General features: G+C 40.4%; 1 long non-coding RNA gene across 3 annotated transcripts in view; it reads right to left on the bottom strand.

Moving 5' to 3' along the window:
• Positions 1-19648, bottom strand: part of LOC142013650 (uncharacterized) — a 63169-nt gene that overhangs the window by 22308 nt on the left and 21213 nt on the right. For all 3 annotated transcript variants that reach the window (XR_012645745.1, XR_012645744.1, XR_012645743.1), the window contains 3 exons: positions 15213-15376; positions 12298-12383; positions 8620-8756 (listed from right to left, as the gene is read on the bottom strand). This is a non-coding gene — a long non-coding RNA (uncharacterized LOC142013650). The remainder of the gene's footprint in view (positions 1-8619; positions 8757-12297; positions 12384-15212; positions 15377-19648) is intronic.

Genomic DNA, 19648 nt, shown 5'->3' with positions numbered 1-19648 from the left:
ATTTTCTCCACAGCATTAGAAAAGTAGCCATGACAATGCTGAGCCCATGAAACACAGAATAGAATATGGACTATAAAATCTATTAATTCCTGTTTGTCATCTGAGGCATTTTCTCACAGTCCATAGTACATCCTGTGTTTCCTACCCTCTCCCAGCATCAGAAGGACTGGCTGTGAGGAGGGTGCCATTTTGTGTTGCATTATAACGTTTGCAGGTTTTGGAACAGGTAGCCTGCTAGCAGGGTCCAATTTGTGGTGCAGGGGGCTGATCTGTGGCAGACGGCATTGGGCCTGGCTTTCAGTATTACTTGGTGCCACAGAAAGAATTTTGAGCATCGTTGTCTCCTGCCGGTTGAAGCATGCTCCATTTGGACCTTCATCTTTTTCATAAGGAAGGGGACAGAGCATATCAGTTGGAGCCAGATCCGTGTTCTAACCTGCATGGATGTTACTGCAAATCCTGCTAAGTACCTGTCTGCATCTTTATATGCCTTTGAAAATCTGGTCCCCAGTAATTGAAACTGCAAACTGCCAAGACTAGGTGTCATACAATTTAGCTTCCACACTAAAATAGGATGATATTAGTTTAAATTGTATCATACTATATGCAGTGCAAATGTCTGCACTTTTTGGAATTATACTGATATTTGAGTCCTATTTCTGCCATTGCTTTACTGTACAAATATGAGGCCTAATCCTGAAGCCCATACAGTAAAACCCCAAGTTACAGGAGGGTTGTGTTCCTGCAACGCCCGCATAACTCAGATTTTCACAAAAGTCAAGGTGGGGAACCAGGAACCAGGATGCAGCTTGGTTCCCAGCTCCCTGACACCTGAGGGACCTAGGAAACTGGTCAGTTTCCTGCCTGCTTCTCCCTGCCTTCCCCCAGCCGCTCGGCTGTCAGCCTGACAGCCATGCAGCTGTGGGAAGGCAGGGGAAAGGGGCTCTTAGACTGCCTAGCTGCCCACAACAGCTAAGCAAGCTGACAGCTGCAAAGCAGCTTCCAGTTGTGATTAACTCACATTAAGGTGAGTTACACACAACTTGAAGCCATGTACTTTGAGGGTGTACTGTGCTATGATCTTGATGTCAGTAGTACTGTTGTTTTGTCTATGCTAAGGATGTCTAGCAGTTTTTCTGCTGTTGATCTAGTAGCTCCACCACAGCTATGGCTCTGCACAGCATAGCAAGGCGTGCCTGCGGTCCACCTGTGCTCAACCAATGGCAGGAGAATTGCTAAAATTTCTTCGTGTAGTGGACACCTTTGCCTGCCGTGTAACAATTCTCATGAAAAAGGATTGATGCCGTTCTTCAAAATTTTCACCTAGCTCCATGTAGCATAAATTTTGTTCTGAGATTGGATGATTTATTCAGCCATGTTGTTTAGAATTCAGATTCACTCTGGTTAAATATGCAACACCAGAGCTGCTCAAAACAGTGCTTGAGACAATCCTGGTAAAGACAAGTACACCTAATCTTTGCTAATGCTTTGCCACCAATGAAGTTGCATTGGTCTGGGACATGAAGATTACCAGTCTGTGTCAGAGAGATAAATACCAGGAAGGGAGAAGAGTTATACAAGCACCTGTTGACTCAAGCACAAATAGATATAAATTGGTCATCTACAACGTTAGCCTTGAAATTAAGTGAAAGTTTCTAACCATTAGAGGAGTGAAGTTCTGGAATAGTCTTCCAAGGAGGGGGTTGGCAAAAAAACTAGCTGGCTTCAAAACTAAGTTTGATAAATTTATGGAGGAGCTGGTATATTGGACTGCCAACAATGGCATTTGGCCCACCAACACCTGCCAGTAGCAAAAAATCCCCAGTATCTGGATATGGGAAAGTAGTTGGGGAGAGTTCTCAGTTACTACCTTCTCATTCTTTCCCAATTATCTACCTGGGGGCGGGGTCTTGCCCGCATATTCAGAATGTCACTGATCATCATATTTGAGGTCAGGAAGGAATTTTCTCCCAGGCCAGTTTGGCAGAGACCCTGAAGGGAAGCAGGGAGTCACTTGTAGGTTTCAACTAGTGTAAATGGCGAATTCTCTGTAACTTGAAGACTTTAAACCATGATTTGAGGACTTCAGTAATTCAGCCAGAGTTTAGAGGGTCTATTTCAGGAGTGGGTAGGTAAGATTGTACGGCCTGAAATGTGAAGGTCAGACTGGATGATGATGATGCTATCTTCTGACCTTGAAGTCCACAAGCCTGTTTGGTTTGGTGAAAAAATACAGCAATTTTGAGAGTAATCCAATAATTTCAAATTTAGCTCCTTCTTTCATCTAATTCTGTGGGCCAAATTAATCTACATCATAGCACTACTTACTTTAAAGGAACTACAGCATGGATTAATCTGGCTTCGAACTACACACAGAGCTGAACTACATCACAATGCAGAAATAGCTGGACTTGCACCTGCTCACCTGATTAGGCTATGGAAAGACGGCTCAGTATACAAGAAGAGTATATTCATCATGATAAAGATCTAATTCACAACATTCTACGCCTCTTTCTTTACAATGTGTGTGGGTAATGGGATGGAGGAGATTTCTCGTGTTCTTTTCACCTATGGGTATTATCTTTCTAATTGCATGTGGATGCATTTCACTTTTTATTCTACATGTGTAGATTTTTTCAAACTGTTTATTGGCTGTCTGAGGTGTTTGGGGGTTATTTTGCTATTTTTTTTCCGACCATTCCCCAAACTTTAAACTTACCACGTAAAACTCATGGACATGGATCTAAAATGGAATAAGTAATTTCTTGATAGCTTCTTGCTAACTCTTTAAAGCTCTGTGCAGCTGCTGATGTGTGTTTGTGCTGGCATTGCAGAGTGGAGCCCTGGGAATAAGGAATCTGATTTCAGAGAAATAAGAGCTAGCTTCAAAGAAGAAAGCAACTCTCCCCAGCTGATAGAACTTTTACTAAAAGAAAACAACAATGAAGTAAGAAACACACTAGTAATATCTCCTGTTACTCCTCTGCAATCCTTTTCAAAACTTTCTTCTCATCTATCGGATTATACACTTCCGTCTCCAAATTCTCTTTTGTGATGTTTTTTACCTTTTCTGTTAGTTTAGGTGTCTGATTGTAGATTTCAGTGTGAGACCACATTACTTCAAAGCACATTAGATTAGTTATTAAAGGGGAAAAATAGCTCCTGTAATTGCAATATATGTCCTTGAAGGTCTCTAGAGAGTGGAGTAGCCAATCTGAATCCTATTGGATGTATGTTTTTTTAATATAGATTAAGAAGGTATTATACACTAATAATAAGCTACACTGGATTTTTCATTCACTGATGCCATGGTATTTAAACATCACAGCTAATGTGGTTTAGATCATATTGTTCCTGGAGTGAGATGGTTGAAGTAAATTGGGCACCAAGACATGTATTCTAAATTTTAAGCAAAGCCTGTTAAATACAGAGTGTGAGAAGCTGTGTTGATAACCTCTTATTTATCCCTCTCTCTTGGTTTAAAAATAGAATTTGTTTAAACAGAAGAGGATAAAGCAGTCATTTGGGGTCCCATCCTGCCCCAGTTTAATTCAATGGGAATTTTGCCATTGTCTTCGATGGGAGTGGGTCCAAATTCTGGATGCCATGGGCCTTATCTTTAGCTGATGTAAACTGGCATCTCTCCATCATCAGTTTTTGCCAGCTGAAGATCCGGCCTGATAAATTTATTGAAACGATTCCCAAGATGCATAATTGATGTACAATAGCACTTTTGCCTTTATTTATGTAAAATGATTTTTTTTTCCTTTCTGCTTCAGCAAGCATAATTTGATAGCAATAATCATTATATTTTTCCGTGGGAAAGCTCTCAAATAGTTGTTTTTTTGAGTAGAGGAGAATGGCACTAGTTTGTTTAGTTATTCTGACTAGATGACGAATGAAATGTCAGAAATAATTCCACAAAACGGTGCTGTATAATCCCACAGGACGAACGCCTGCATTAGAAATCCCACTGCAGGTTTAATTTGCAAAACCGAAGCCTACTTGCAACACTACTTATTACTTTCGTAAAACAGTAATAAAGTAACATTTACAAATTATAAACCCAGAACAAAGAAAATGGCTCTGGAATTATGAGTCATTACTAAATGACTAAAGTACAGTTGATATATTTGTCCTCGTAAAATCAGGATTTAACTGAGAGCCTCACTACAGTCCTTGTCACACAAGGTGCTGAATAGCCTCAGCTCCCATTTGGTTCAAGGAGAACAGAGGGCACTCAGAACCTCAGAGAACCATGCAATTCTCATGTAAAAATTGCATGGCAGTTACTCTGCAGATGGGGACAAGGCTTAGTGGTTTTCTGACTCTACAAGTGACCTGGAAATGTTTTGAAGACAAAACAAAATTGTACTTAAAAGTCTGTTTAAGCTCCCAAACCAGTGATATATTAGATATGTTGCAGGTCTATTATTGTGTTTGGTCTCCTCTTACTAACTGCAACATTATCCCTTCTTGGTAATAATAGCAGGGACTGGAGAAGCATTTGGTCAAGGCCACATGGAGCACAGGGTCTTATATTCCAAGGAACAGATGAAGGCAGCTTCCCATCACCCAAGATGCTTCAAATGGGTATTCAGTCCACAAGGATACATAGAGCAACACATTGTAACTCCAGAGTGATCCAGAAGGAGCAAGCAAAGATGTGATGAGCAGAGAGGTATGTGGGAAAGACTTCCCTGGGGAAGAAAGAATGAGTTAGAGAATAGCTTTGGGTATATGAGTGAGAGGAAAGTGGGGGAGGGAAAGTGGCCCTATTAGATCTCTCAAGGAAAAAAAAGGTTTCTTCTAATGGACTCTCACCCAGATAGATAGATTTCCAGGGACACACATAGAAGAGACAGGGGGCTGGAGTTTGGGTGATGTCACAGAGTGAATATCTTCAGTGATAGACCCAATACAGCCTAAAGTGCTTGAAGGAAAAAAAAATGCAGAAGGACCCACTGGGGACAAAGTTTGCAGTTGAAAGGGTTTCTTAGATTAGAGTCCCCTCTCCCAGGGGACAGTAGAAGGTGTTCAAACAGCTTCCTTCTGACTGGATGCACATGATGCCTCCATCCCATAGGACATGCAAGAGGACATAGAAAGCTCTCACAGCTCCTTCTCTTGGGGAAAAAATGTCTGAGGATGCAGATAGCAAACTAGCACAAACTGCAGAGGGCAGGTGAATGAGAAGAGGTGTCATATTCAGAGGGAGAGGAGATCTCCACTTCTTGGGAGGCAGTAAAGACTGACATTTTCTTTGGTAGGAGTCATGAAGAGGAGACCCAAGGGCAAGAGTCAATTTAAGTTCAAATATAATCACAGTTTTATTGCTGAAACACCACACACCAGGGACTTACTCCTACATTTACATGATAGATCTATTCCATTTTTGACTTTTACAATCCTTGTAGATCTAAAACAATACCAAAAAAAACACAATAAAAACAAAGAGGGAGCCGTGCTCGTCTATATACTATCAAAACAAAAAGCAGTCAAGTAGCGCTTTAAAGAGTAGCAAAATAATTTATTAGGTGAGCTTTTGTGGGACAGACACACTTCTTCAGACCATAGCCAGACCAGAACAGACTCGATATTTAAGGCACAGAGAACCAAAAATAGTAATCAAGATTGACAAATCGGAGAAAGAATGATCAAGGTAAGCAAATCAGAGCGTACAGGGGCCGGGGGGGAAAGGTCAAGAATTAGATTAAGCCAAGTATGTATACTTGGCTTAATCTAATTCCTGACCTCCCCCCCCCCGCAACTCTCTGATTTGCTCACCTTGATCCTTTTTTTTCTGATTTGTCCTCCTTGATTACTGTTTTTGGTTCTCTGTGCCTTAAATATTGAGTCTGTTCTGGTCTGGCTATGGTCTGAAGAAGTGGGTCTGTCCCACGAAAGCTCACCTAATAAATTATTTTGCTAGTCTTTAAAGTGCTACTTGACTGCTTTTTGTTTTGATAATAAAAACAAAATATTTGAAAAATCAACCCCTGCTTAGTCACCAGAGATCAAGGTTCTGTATTTCCCTTTGCAAGAACTAATGATATCACCTCAAAACTTAAAGCATGGCATTTTCTTACCCTTCCTGCTCTGGTGGTCTTAATTTCGCTCAGTGATTTGAGACATAGAGAAAAAGCAGACTAACAAATCTTAGCACAAACTAGTTACTCTGTTTAAAATAAACTAGCTGTCCAAAAAACATGAGGGAAAGGCATGCCTGTCTTTGCAGGTGCCCAACACAGGGTGTCAGTTCCTCCTATGTAGAAGGTTTTTAGTTCAATACACTCGATATTCATACGTTAATGCTAAAAGAAGTGGACTAGAAGACATTTTTCCCTGAGTGTAACTTACTCCAGATTTTATTATATATCTTACATTAATAAGGCATTTTTTTTGTCCTGAAGAATTTCAAATGTTTTCTAAACCTAAACTGAAATGCGTACTACACACGTGTCTTCTTTTTCTGTACAGCAATAGTCACACTGTTGATAGGCTTAACTTCCAGAAATGCCCACTAATAATTTTGTAGACACAATTTTGCACCAGTAATTATCTGGGGATGGAAATAAAAGCAACTATTGGACAGATGTCTACCTGGGTTGCTCAGACAGAGATGTTGCTAGATCTCTACTTGCCATCATCTATCCCTCCAAATTAATTGTAGGTGCACAACTAGATCCACAGAAGTAGAGGCCACTTCTAAAAACTTTGGTTAGTTTGGAGAGTTTCTCCACCCTGATGTGACTATATTTCAGGGAGAATGCCAATTACTAACTGATGGCTGTTATACTGTATCTAAAGGTCTCTCAAACAATGTTAGAGAGCAAGCTGGGTCACATGCTGAGGCTCCTCCTCACTTACAGCTGCTCAGATTAATTAAAACACCTTTAAAAGACTGTATACACTTTTACATTTATACTGTCTAAAAATTGTTTGCATGGACTAGGGTTAACACAGAAGTATAATACTACATTTTAGCTATCTTTTTAGCTCCACAGGGATAATGCACACCACAGGGGCAGGGAAGAGAGAGATGCTTCTTGTGATTTCAAGTAGAAGAGAGTTTGGTCCATTATGCTCTTCATTAAAATGTAGTCAGTTTATCAAAAATTTGAGAATTTAGTCTAGTCTATCACAGAGATTAGTCTTTTCTAAAGTAACTGTGGATGGTTTCAATTTTCCATATAAATGTCTAATCCTTTTTTGAATCCTGCTAATCTCTTGGCCTCAGTTATATCTAATGGCAGTAAGTTCAACAGGTTAATTATGCTCTGTGTGTACATAGTCACTGTGCTCACTTTTAAACTTGTTGCCTTTCTGTTTCATTAAATGACATCTTGAGAAAGTAAATATTAAACCCCGACTTGCCTTCTCAAGACTGTTCACTATCTTGTATATCAGTATCATTTCCCCTTTGGTGGATCACTTCCCTAAATTGAGCAGTCTTCTCCATCTCACCTCAGATAACAGCCTCTCTACCTCTAATCATTTCTGTAAGCCACAGCCCCCACTGAGGGGCAAAAGAGAAAACAGTGCATGCTGGAGGCACTGGTAGGCTGTAGGAGTTCCCAGTGCAGCAACCTCTGCTGCACCTTTAACAGGTGCAGTGTACATCACACACCTACACAACCAGCTCTGTTGTACTGGGCTGTGAACACTCCTAAAGATTTGTGATGCACTCCCAGGCAAGGGTCAGAGGACATATTAAACACAGATCCCAAAAACCTTTTCAGTCTGCTAGGATTTTATCATCACTGCTGGTACCATGGTCCTTTGATCTTCCGTTGTCTTTTAAAGATAATAGGGACCAATACTTTGGTCTACTAAATATGGTGACACAATTCCGGCAGCATCATACCCAATATCCAGTGCATCAGAAGAAAGTGATTACCATTACCGTGATGCACAGGTCTATATATGGTGGGAGAGGGTGCAAGTATACACAGACCCACACCCACACCATATATAGAGCTGTGCATATAGATACACACACTTAGGCTGATCTAATCTTGCAGTATCCTAAGTTCTGCTTCAGGTTTTGAGATGAGAAGACTGGAGTTTGTCCTGACCTGATTGGAAAGACTAACAATAATGCAAGTGTGACAAGGGCTCCTCTTACCCAGGCCACTGCTTGGGTCTGTTTCTCACCCCTTCCCCCAGGAGCTGGGGTTTTGCAAAGTGTCTCTGTCCTAGGGGTGCCCAGCTACTCCTCCTGGGGCTCCCTCCCCAGATGTTCCTGAGCTGGAGTTGGTCTGACTCCCTCTCAGGCTTCTGTTCTTTTGCTCTCTCGCTCTCTGTCTCTCCTATACCACTCCTCCCATCACTCACTCCCCTCCCCACCTTCCAGCTGTGGAGTGTTTTTAAGGGCCTCCATCAAGCCAGCAGTGGAGGCAGCTGGCCCCAATCCACCTGAGCCAGCTCCCTTCCAGATGCTTGTAATTGCCCTGCTGCCTGCTGCTTGTATTTAGCAGGTCCTTTTCCCTTTTTTGGCTGCCCTTCTGCCAATCTCCTGGGGCCCACTGGCCTGACTCTGCAACACAAGGTTAAGAGAACTAATACATTTTGACATTATGTTGGAGATATGTTGTCATATAAGAAGAGTATGCTTACCTGTGTACCTGTTGCAAGGAGAAACTTCAGGGGGTGGCAGAGCAGAAGATACGGACAGCTTCCCATTATCTTTTCTTATGAACGTTGTTCTTGGGCTCTGTGGGGTAGCCAGTGAATGAGATGGTCTGTGCATAGCTCTGTTTAAAAAAACAAAATAAATTTCATTGTTCCATAAGAAAAATATATGTATTGGCTTAATATTCATTTTTCACATATCTGAACCAAGGCTGCCCATCCCTTTTTCTTTTATTTTTATTCCTCCCCCCATCCCCCGCCCCATGGTGAAACTGAACTCCTTTGACAGCAATAACTTGAATGGAGAAGATGGGTGGTAGAGAAAAGAACACACTCTTTGCACTTGTAATAACATGTAACACGTTAATCTTCAAAGCATTTTAGAGATATTAAATCACCTCGGTCCTCTGAGGGAGGAAAGGAAATATTATTAAATTCTGTGTCTAAGTAAAATGGGTATAAGCCCCTATCTGCATAAGATTATACCTGTTCCAAAGTAAGGTTAGATGTAGTTTGTTTGAACGCATGTGCACTCTCAAAATTTGCTAACACCAGTATAAGCAAGATGGGAAATTCTTAGTAAATTTGCCCTTGTGGAGAAAGAGCCATAAGCATTTGCCCAAGGCTTCAGCATCTGTGTTTGAGATAGAAATGGATCATGGGAACATCAAAATCCCAATCTGCTACTCAATCCACAATTCTGCTATGCTAGATACATAGAAAATATCCCTGAACAACTTCAATGTAATAAACACTCTCCCTTTCTAGTGGTGCTATGCCTAGGAATTAGAGTATGGCAGGAGTATTACTTCCAGGGTGTACAACACATTTCTTTATTTTTCCCCTTAACAGACCAAAATCTCAGCTATCCTGGAAATTTTAGTCTATTACAGTACTTCCTAATGGGGCAAATGTGTCAGTGATGCAAATCATTCCACAGAAGCAGAGAGCTGTGTGTTCCTGAAGAAGACCTTGACTGTAAATAAATATTTTGAGCAACTCTAACATAATGCATAGATCCAACAGGACAAATAAGCCTATATTCTGAGATCACCTCAGGCCCCTTCCTGCTGCTCAGGCATCACAAAACACCCACACGGGAATAAAAGACTTGCTGCTGTCCCAAATCAGCTGACTCAGGCTCAAAGTGCCAGGCTAAAAATCGTTGTGTAGTCATTTTGGCTGAGGTTGGAACCCAAGCTCTAGGTTCATTCACCTTTTGCAAGATCACGGCCATGCACCTACCTAAACCAGCCAGACCAGTACACTGAGTTATCTTAAAGATGGCGTAGCTTCAGCTCCCAGTCTTGCCAGTGAAGGGGGATTGGAGGGTATGCTGGAGGTGTGGCTAGAACGCTCCAACTATCCATAGGTAATATAATAGCCCCTTGAAGATGTTACTGATGGCATAAATTAAAGTATCTCTGAGGGATCACAGGAGAATAAAGGTGACATACACGTTTATACCTGTCATCATTGGGCCTAGACCAGGCTCAGTGGTCAGGATCAGTGAATTTGCTGATATATTCTAAGCCAAAAAAAAAAACCCACACATACAGCTATGCTAAAAGACTATATCAACTTTTGCAGTGGAAAGCACTTTATACACTTCAATATACACCATGTCTTACCACCCAGTACAAGAATGCCTATAACGGAAGATAGGTTTGTTAATTACATTATAGTGCCTCTGGTGGTTTAGGTGGAGCAGAGATACATAACCTCCTAAAATATCTTCTGTAGACCCAAGATAGCAACCACTCTCTCTCTTTTTTCAGAATCCTTTTAATTATTTGAATATGCTAATTCTTTTTCCAGAATTCAGTTTGCCAATATAGTTTGCAATTATTACTTTGCACAATAAATTCATCATTTTTGAGCCACTGTCTCTGAAAAACAAATCACCCTGAATGTGTTATCTGTGGGAAATGAATTTGCGTGTTTCATCCAGATATGTATTTTAAAATAACAATTGAAACAGTGGGAAGGAGAAGTGTCTCCAATAAGAGAGCAAAACACTCAAGATAATTTTGTCATAAAATTCTGAATAAGCCGTACTGTCTCTGTAACAAATCTCCTGGCCAGAAGCCTGTCAGTGGACTGTTTCCAAGATTTCAGTCTGAACGGCAGCCAGTGCTCTACAAAAGAACAGGCCCAAGATGGCTTATCACCTTTCACCTCTGACTCTGCTGCCTGGCATTCTGTGAGCTTGCAATCTTGTGAAAGAACACTTAGCTGTCCTGTTTACAAATCGCCTCTTCTTTCCTTGGCTTGGAAGGACATAGCCAGGTCATCTGACCTTGTGTTGCCACAGAAATCATGGACTTCTGACTCTTCCTGTTGCTAAGACAAGAAGTAGCAACATCTGAGCGGTTGGCTCTGGTTCTGGACTGCTAGGCTTTCTTTCTTCACCAAATCCACTTTGTGCTGTAAACCCTGCTCAAGTTTTAACATGCAGGGTCATATTGGAAGCCATAGATGTTCAGAGCTCTTCATTAATCTGCCTTGCATGAAGAAAAGATGTGTGTGGATTTTTGTTTACCTCAGCTTCACAAACTCTGCTCTCCTTTATACAGCTTAAAATTGTGCCAGCCACTTCATGCAAATTTTTCCTTTATTAATTCAATTTCCAGGCTGATATTTTTGTCTTTGTTACAATTTTCATCTAAACTAACCACTTATTTGTTGGGTTTCTCATTTGAGTCTTGAGGCTTTGCTCACCCAGTAGCCAGGAGCCAACTGCTTTATGTTCTGATGTTTGTTTGAGAAAATAATGCAATAATAATTAGAAACAATGAGTTAGTGCCCGTACTCTTCTGATTCACAGTAGACCCTTCAGTCCTTTCTCTCATGTTACCAGTAGGCAATACACTGTCTCATACTGGCCTCTTCTGCTAAGTTACATCCAGTAGTGGGTCAGTATTATTCCATTAACTTCAATGGCCCAGCACAGAGAACTTAACTCTCCAGTATTTGTAACTCCATAAATATTTAAAGCTGATTCTTTAAAATCTCTCCTGTTTCTGATGTAGAGACATAAATTAGGAAATGGTTACATTTAGGGTTGTATGCAGTGTTGTAGCCACGTCAGTCCCAATATACTGCAGGGACAAAGTGGGTGAGGTAATATCTTTTTTTAGGACCAACTTCTGTTGGTGAGAGAAAGAAACTTTCAAGCTGCACTGTATAGCTCAAAAGTGTGCCTCTCTAACCCACAGAAGTTGGTCCAATGAAAACATTTCCTCAACCATGTTGTCTCATATTTAGGCATGTAATCTAACGCGATAAAATTTCTCCTTTTGTATCTGCCCTTTGGCATGGCAGAGGGTTGATCATGAAACAAGTAGCATAGATTTACATAATATACAACTGATTCTGTGTAAATCTGACTGCGGTATGTGAAAACAATGTCAAATACAAGGGAAACTAGAGGATCCACCTTGTTAGAGTAGCCTCTTAGTGTTAGAATACTGTGCACATCTGAGGCTGTCATGTATGATATCCAAAAAGCTGCTGCCTCTGCATCTTCTGTAGATACTATCAGTTCATACTCTGAGATCAAGCCAAGGGCACAGTGTGGCTCTTTGCATGTCAAGATGAAAATCATCAGTCTTGCTCCCTTTTTAACCAACAAGTTAATAGGAGATGATCAGTAAACATTACCCTTCTCTCAGTGGCACTGACGTCTTGAAGGGAGAATCCTCCAAAGGAGAAAGGAGTGCAGTAATGTCCAGTAGTGCAGTATCTCCCTGAAAGGCCAAGAAAAGGACAGTGGAATTCAGACACAACAAAAATTATCCCTCCAAAGACTACATGTTTGAGAGAAAAAGTAATTGCTGAAATAAGGCTTATAGGAACAGCATCTGAGAGGGCAGCTTACACACTGAATGGAGGTGTGCAATAGGGCATGTGTTTTTGCATTTGGCCTTTGGGATTCCTCTTTTACGTTAGGTACTGCGGTTCATAGCTGAAGCTGAAGGCAGTTCAAAGGTGTCAGTTCCCTGTGGCTTGCACTTTCCTCCAGCTTCGTCAACATGCATATTGCTTCAACTTAGGCTTCCTTAGGGATGCTTAGAACTGCTGGCCCATCCCTGAGCTGAGCTGCAGGAAGGACAGACACCTTCTACCCCTTGCTCTGGTGGGGAGTAAACTACCTCAGCCCTTGTCTGCGTGCACCCAAGGGCCCTGTTTGCCTACCAACCCCTCTGGTTGGTGAGTTTAGGCTTCTTTCGCACCTCATTCTTGCCCCTCCACCCTTGCTCAGGGTTTAGCAGGGTTACACAGGCCCTGTGGGTGATTAAAAGCTAGGTACACATGATCCCTTAAGGCATGATTCTGTGGTCTAATTGTACCCCTTATTGTCAATGGGGGTATTTGTTAGAATGATTATCAACTGCAGACTGGTGCCCCTAGGCTCACACCTCCTTACCAACATGTAATTTACACCACCATGTCACCTATGAAGTTGGCCGATGGCATCTGAGTGTAGGAGGGCCCTCTGGTGACACTCACAGCCCAGTATCAGAGACACAGCCATGTTAGTCTGTAGCTTTGAGAACAACATAAAGTCTTGTGGCACCTTATAGACTAACAGATATTTTGGAGCATAAGCTTTCGTGGGCAAAGACCCGCTTCTTCAGATGCATGAGTGGAGGGGGGTGGCTTCAGAGGGGTATTTAAAGAGTGGGGTCCAATTAAGAGGGAGGGCCAGAGCTGACAAGGTCTATTCAGCAAGATGGAAATGGCCCAGTATCAACAGTACTTATCAAAAGAGGAAAAAACAAGTCAGATCAGACAGGGGGATGTGAGCCATTGTCAGCGTCTAATGGGGAGCTATCAACACCCAAAGCAGAGAAACTGTCTTTGTATGCTGCGAGCCACTCCCAGTCCCTGTTTAATCTATGGTTAATGCTTGGCCACGTCCACAGGATGAATGATGGAAGGATTCCAAAAGACATCCTGTATGGTGAGCTAGCCTCTGGCAAAAGACCTCCCGGACGCCCCCAGTTGCGTTACAAAGATGTCTGCAAGAGAGACCTCAGAGAGGTAGACATCGAGCTGGACAACTGGGAAGAACTAGCAGACGACCGCAGCAGATGGAGGCAGGGGTTACACAAGGGCCTTCAGAAGGGCGAGATGAAGGTCAGACAGCTAGCAGAGGAGAAGCGAGCGCACAGAAAGCACAATAACGACTTGCCAGACACCCACTACATCTGCAAGAGATGCAGCAAGGACTGTCACTCTCATGTGGGTCTTCATAGTCACAATAGACGCTGTAAATGAAGTCCTCAATTGAAACTTTAAAGGGCGCGATCCATAGTCTATGCAGACTGAAGGATGCCTACTGCCTACAATGGAGTTCAATTTGCTAATAAATTGCAGCTCAGAGATTTCTCTCTCCATTTGATTTCTGAAATTTCTGAAACAAAAAAATTTCAGAAATCAAATGGAGAGAGAAATCTCTGAGCTGCAAATTTATGTGCAAATTGAACTCCATTAACCATGGATTAAACAGGGACTGGGAGTGGCTCACAGTTTACAAAGACAGTTTCTCTGCTTTGGGTGTTGATAGCTCCCCATTAGATGCTGACAATGGCTCATATCCCCCTGTCTGATCTGACTTTTTTTTTCCTCTTTTGATAAGTACTGTTGATACTGAGCCATTTCCATCTTGCTGAATAGACCTTGTCAGCTCTGGTCCTCCCTTTTTCTGGGACCCCACTCTTTAAACACCCCTCTGAAACCACCCCCCCTCGACTCGTGCATCTGATGAAGCAGATCTTTGCCCACGAAAGCTTATGCTCCAAAATATCTGTTCGCTATAAGGTGCCACAGGACTTTTTGTTGTTCTCACAGCCCAGGGAGACTAGCAGATAGGAGCCTAGAAATGAGCAACTAACAGGTGTGAGAATGTGCAGTTAAAAACAGAATAGTCCTAGTTTTACACAATCTCATGGCTCCTGAGGTCACAATTACTCTAGCTTAAGTTCCTTTATATATCTGTAAGCTAAGTGTTAAGGGGTCTCACTTTGAATCCTGTCCTGTTTTGTATATACATGATGCCCTAACATAGCACACGCCTTTGATTCATTTGCAATATAGTGTATTCTTCTTGTTCAGGGCTGGAGAGGGGAAAAAATAGTTGTTGAGTCATGCAAATGCCATGATCAGAATTGTAATTATAATACAAACAAGCAAATTTTGCGTTAAATATATAGGCTTAGCAGGAAGTCTACAGGAGACTGACTTTATGAGTAACAGAGGTCCAACTTACAGATGTCAGTCTGTACTAGAAAGGCTATTGGTCTGATGAAGAGGGTGTGTCCCATAAAAGCTCATCAGTGAATAAATCATTTTGTTAGTTTTTAAAGTGCTATATTACTGCTGTTTTGTTTTGTTTAAATATAGGAGTGTTAATGAGATAACTATTCCAACAGATAAGCTGTTAATGAGATAACTATTCAACAGATAAGCACACAGGCAGATGTGGACCCTGCTACACTTTCCCATGTGCCAGTAGTCTGAATAGGTTAAAATGTGTCCTTTTATTTATTATGAGAAACAGAGCAGACACTTACACTGAAATATGTAGACTCCAAACAGACTCAGGAGAAAAGAAAAGGTCTCTCATCCTTCTCCTCTACATATCCTCGTTAGGAATCCTCTCCATTGCTGGTCGTTTCTTTTCTCAGACAAGACTCTGCTCATCCACTGGCTCCTTACTTTAGGATTATTCAGTACTCTGCATGTTGAGAATGAAGAGTAGGCTGCAGAAAATCACATTTGAAATCTGCTAAACGCTTGGTAGGATGCACAGGTTCAAATTTTTCAAAAATGGTCTTGGCTGAAATTTGCAGAAGGAATCCCATTGATGGATATGCTGCAGTACTATCCTGTACTTCTACCCCTGTGTAAGGAATTAAATTGGCATCTCACCTTAATAATATCCATATCCCAAAAATCTCCTAATGTAGATACATGTGTTCGGGATATCAGCAAAGCCCTTGAAATATTCTTTTTACTCAGAGCTGGAATGATTGCCAGGAGAATAATTGTTTATGAACAGGAAATCAGAAAACAAAATTAACATCACTGAATGGTGTTCAGGCCTCAGTGACTTGGCATGCTCAGCAGACATCACATGTCAGTTAAACAACAAACATGAAATTTCTCCAAAAAATAGAGTGGTGTTCCTTGAAAATCTTTGACCAAGCTTATTGTGGTTAACTCCCTACTTTGTATACTTGTGTGGGAATGCCAGGTTATGACAGTTAAGTTTCTATTTTGATATAGTAGTATATATGAATTTTTGTGGGGATTCTCTTTATCAAAATCATTTGCGTTATTAAACTTAGAAGGAAAAGTGCATGACCTTAAATTTAAATCTACGAAACAGACATGAAAGTCATGTTTTTATGAACTGTTAGCATTTCTGATTCAATTAAAATGTACCAGTTCATCCTCTAGTCCAAATTAGAACACTCTAAAGGTTGCACTAAGTATGGCTTTGGCCACCTCTGAGCAACTAATGCAGAGACTCAGGCCTATGGCTCTGGCAATATGTATCTGAAATGTTACCTAATCCTACATGAACAGCACATTTTAAAACACAGCTACTACTTGAGACTGAGATTGAGATTGAGATTGCTCATTTCCACCCCCCTTTTCATTTCAATTATATAAACTTGGCTATGACTATATGGTAAAAGCGATTAAAAATTGAGGCAAAAATCCCTTGTATCTACAGCGTAAATCTCTATTTCATAATCTGCATTCATTTCCTGTGCCGAGTTCTCCAGAGATATCACTGAGAACACTTTGTGTCACTTGAAGATGTCAGGAGGAGTTTTTTTGCTTTTAAAACCACCTTCTCCACCTAGTATGTGTGACATCTATTCTATTCTTTTATACCACTGCAAATCCAGAATAAGTCAGTAGAAGCCAGGGAGTTACTCCTGATTCACCCAGCTGCAAAAGAGAGCAGAATTGCTTTTGATTCTGGACATTTAAATGAGCGAGTGGTTGACCAAAGTCATTTTGTTTACATTTAAATTTTGTTGTTTGGTTTACACGTTCATGGGAATTCCCATGAACCAGCACAGTAAGAAAAAATGCTCAGAAGACAGGGAAGTTGTGGAGATCCATATGCAAGGAGCAACTTCTTTGCATCCACCCTCCATGTACACAAGAGTGGCCAGTATAAGTAAACCAGCCAAAAGAACTTAGGCTCCCACTGGCTATATGTCACAATGCAAAGAACTTTGTAATAATCTAATTGCAAAAGAAATAATAAACCACTGTCACAGGTTACAAATAACTGAGTGTTAACTTCCTATTTGCAGAAACAGTACACTAAGGAACAGCACCGTATGTGTGTGTGTGTGTGTGTGTAAGATGTCACAGTATACACATAAGAAGCCAGAATGGAAAATGGCCAGAAGCAAAGAATCTTTCAGCACAAGAATTGCACTGAATGAATTGCCAATGAAACCCATAGAAACAGCAAGAGAACCAGCCTCGTGAAATTCATGCCAAGCTGAAGAGAGAGAACTTGTAAAGTACGTGCAGGGAACTCAGTGGGAAAAAAAGAAAGGCATACACATAATGTTGGACCTCCTGCATGTCACAAACACAGCCGTAATAGCTGAAAATTACTAAGGAGGTGGCTCACTGTAGGGTTCAACAGAGTGATGATTACATAAATCTCATTGATTTCCTCCTAAGATTCATGCTGCAACAGATGCAACATGCAGCAATGGATGCAATGGTGTGGGCATAGTTACACTACATTTTTCCAGTTTTCTCCTTATTCCGTCATATACCACACCTTGTCCGCCACTGAAATGCTACTGTTAATTTTTCATCTCCACATCTTTTGTTTGCTTTTTCTCATCACACTGATTGCCTCGAGAGACATGCAGCTGGACCAAAGGCAAGTGAATTTTATATATGAACCACTATCTAGACTTTTGATCTGCCCCCTTTTTTCCTAGCCTGCCACTTACTCCACTTAATAGTAAACCTCAGAAAGCTTTGAATTTTACCCTCTTGATCACCCCTTAAATCTCATTCCTAAGCCCCCTCACTCCCTTCATTAAAGCAGAGTAGTTAAAATTTTATAAACATCTTTTTTAGGATTATGTGCTTAATCACAATTTTAAACTGAAAGGAGTGGTCGATGATCTATACTCATGATGTAATCAGGAATTTAAAAAATAATCCCATAAAAGCTGTTTAATAACAATTTAAACTACTGAGCACTTAATTAAGGCTGTTAGAGGATTAGAAACTAGATATAAAGGTGGGAAAGGGGTAAAGCTGAAGTCTTTCGATCGTCATTTTTGGATTTTCTGTAAAATATATCGACAGGAATGTGTCTTCAAAAAAAAATCTGTTGTGCGGGGAAGAAAGAGAAAGATGTTGGTGAAGGATTTTTATTTTTCCTTTCAAATTCTTTGGGCCAGTTGAATCCCAGTCCATGCCTTACATGGAGCCGAAATCAGCAAAATGTGGTCCAGAACTCAGATGTTTAGACTTGCTTGTCACACGTAAAATGGTAACTACTGTCCAAGTGCAGAGTGTCCACTGAGGTCAGTGTGCCTGGACTCTTAAAATGGCTTCGGCCAAGTCAACTGCTTAAAAGCTATGTCATCATAGCAGTTTCTGCTCAGAGAAGAACAGGTAGGAATTACATTGCACACTGTTAAAATGTTCACAACCACATTTCATTTTTGAAAAGGCAATTTATTTGTCCAGAAATAAAGAGTTGATTATATCTCTTATTACTGTTACAAGAACTTGATATATCACAAAGGGGAAGAGTTACAACATGTACCAACTATCAACCAGGAAAAATGAACCTGATTCATAATTCACTTTGTGAATGTCTAGTTAGTCAATCAAGTGATTTGTAATCATAAAGGCTGCCAGGAATTGAATGAATAATGGACCATACTAAAATCCTTGGATTTTTCTAGTATTCTTATTTCATTGTGACTTTTATTGCCATTTCTGATAGTTGTCTTTCTTTCAGCAGAACAAATTAAGCTATGCATATTTACTCAAAGGAATATTTTTGCCTGTTTAATGTGCATAATGAATATACAAATGGAATGACCATTGTATGTAACAACCAAATGCTTGTTTTTCTCCACAGAAGCCAAACCTTTTATGATGTAAAGCTTGGGTAGAAACAATCTTTCTCTCTTTCCCTCTGTTTTTCCTCCTGAAAGCGTTTTTGGGGTAATCAATCTTAACACAGATCATATTGTTACAGTACATTTTCTTGAATTGTTTTATAACTATGGAAATGATATAATTCATACGGCATAGTGTCTAACTGCAACATCTTCACCCTATTTCCCTAGCTAAAACTCATATTGTACTATAATCTTACAGGCAAATAACATGTGACCTTCTAAATACAGATTATTAACAGTAATCAAATAAAAATATAATACCATTCTGAATCTATTTGTGCAGAATTTTTGTTGTTATAATATAAAAATGTAGAATTTAAGTTCATTAAGTTTTTCTTTGTGGACTTTTGCTATAGGAACAAGATGTTTAAAACAATCATTTGAGATCGTGCAGAAAGACCAGGTCTGTGCACTGTTTATTAGATATTACGCTGATGAACTTAAATTTTGCCCCCTAGTTTGGTTCCCAGGCTCTTTTCAGTCTTTGATTTTCTTATTATAGGTTATTTTAGATATCCTAATGTTTGAACTGAGCAAATTTGTGATCTCAAAGTGACCAGAGTGCACACAATGTGAAATATTTTATTAATGGCATCTTCCTATTATATGGAGTTTATTTGTTCTACACTCTTGCTGTATATTGTGTTGTGAGTGTGCATATCTGTATGTCATTTTATTCCTTAAAATAAATAGAAATAATAACCTTTAACCTATATTTTTACAATTGCATAGGTGATGTTTAAGACTGATGGATGCTAAGGACTTTACGTGTTCTCTGTCTACAATCCATCTGTGGGATTCCAACTCCTCTTTAA

The sequence above is a fragment of the Carettochelys insculpta genome, chromosome 5 (assembly GCF_033958435.1).
Source record: "Carettochelys insculpta isolate YL-2023 chromosome 5, ASM3395843v1, whole genome shotgun sequence".
Taxonomy (NCBI): Eukaryota; Metazoa; Chordata; order Testudines; family Carettochelyidae; genus Carettochelys; species Carettochelys insculpta.
This window is presented reverse-complemented; position numbering and strand designations above follow the sequence as displayed.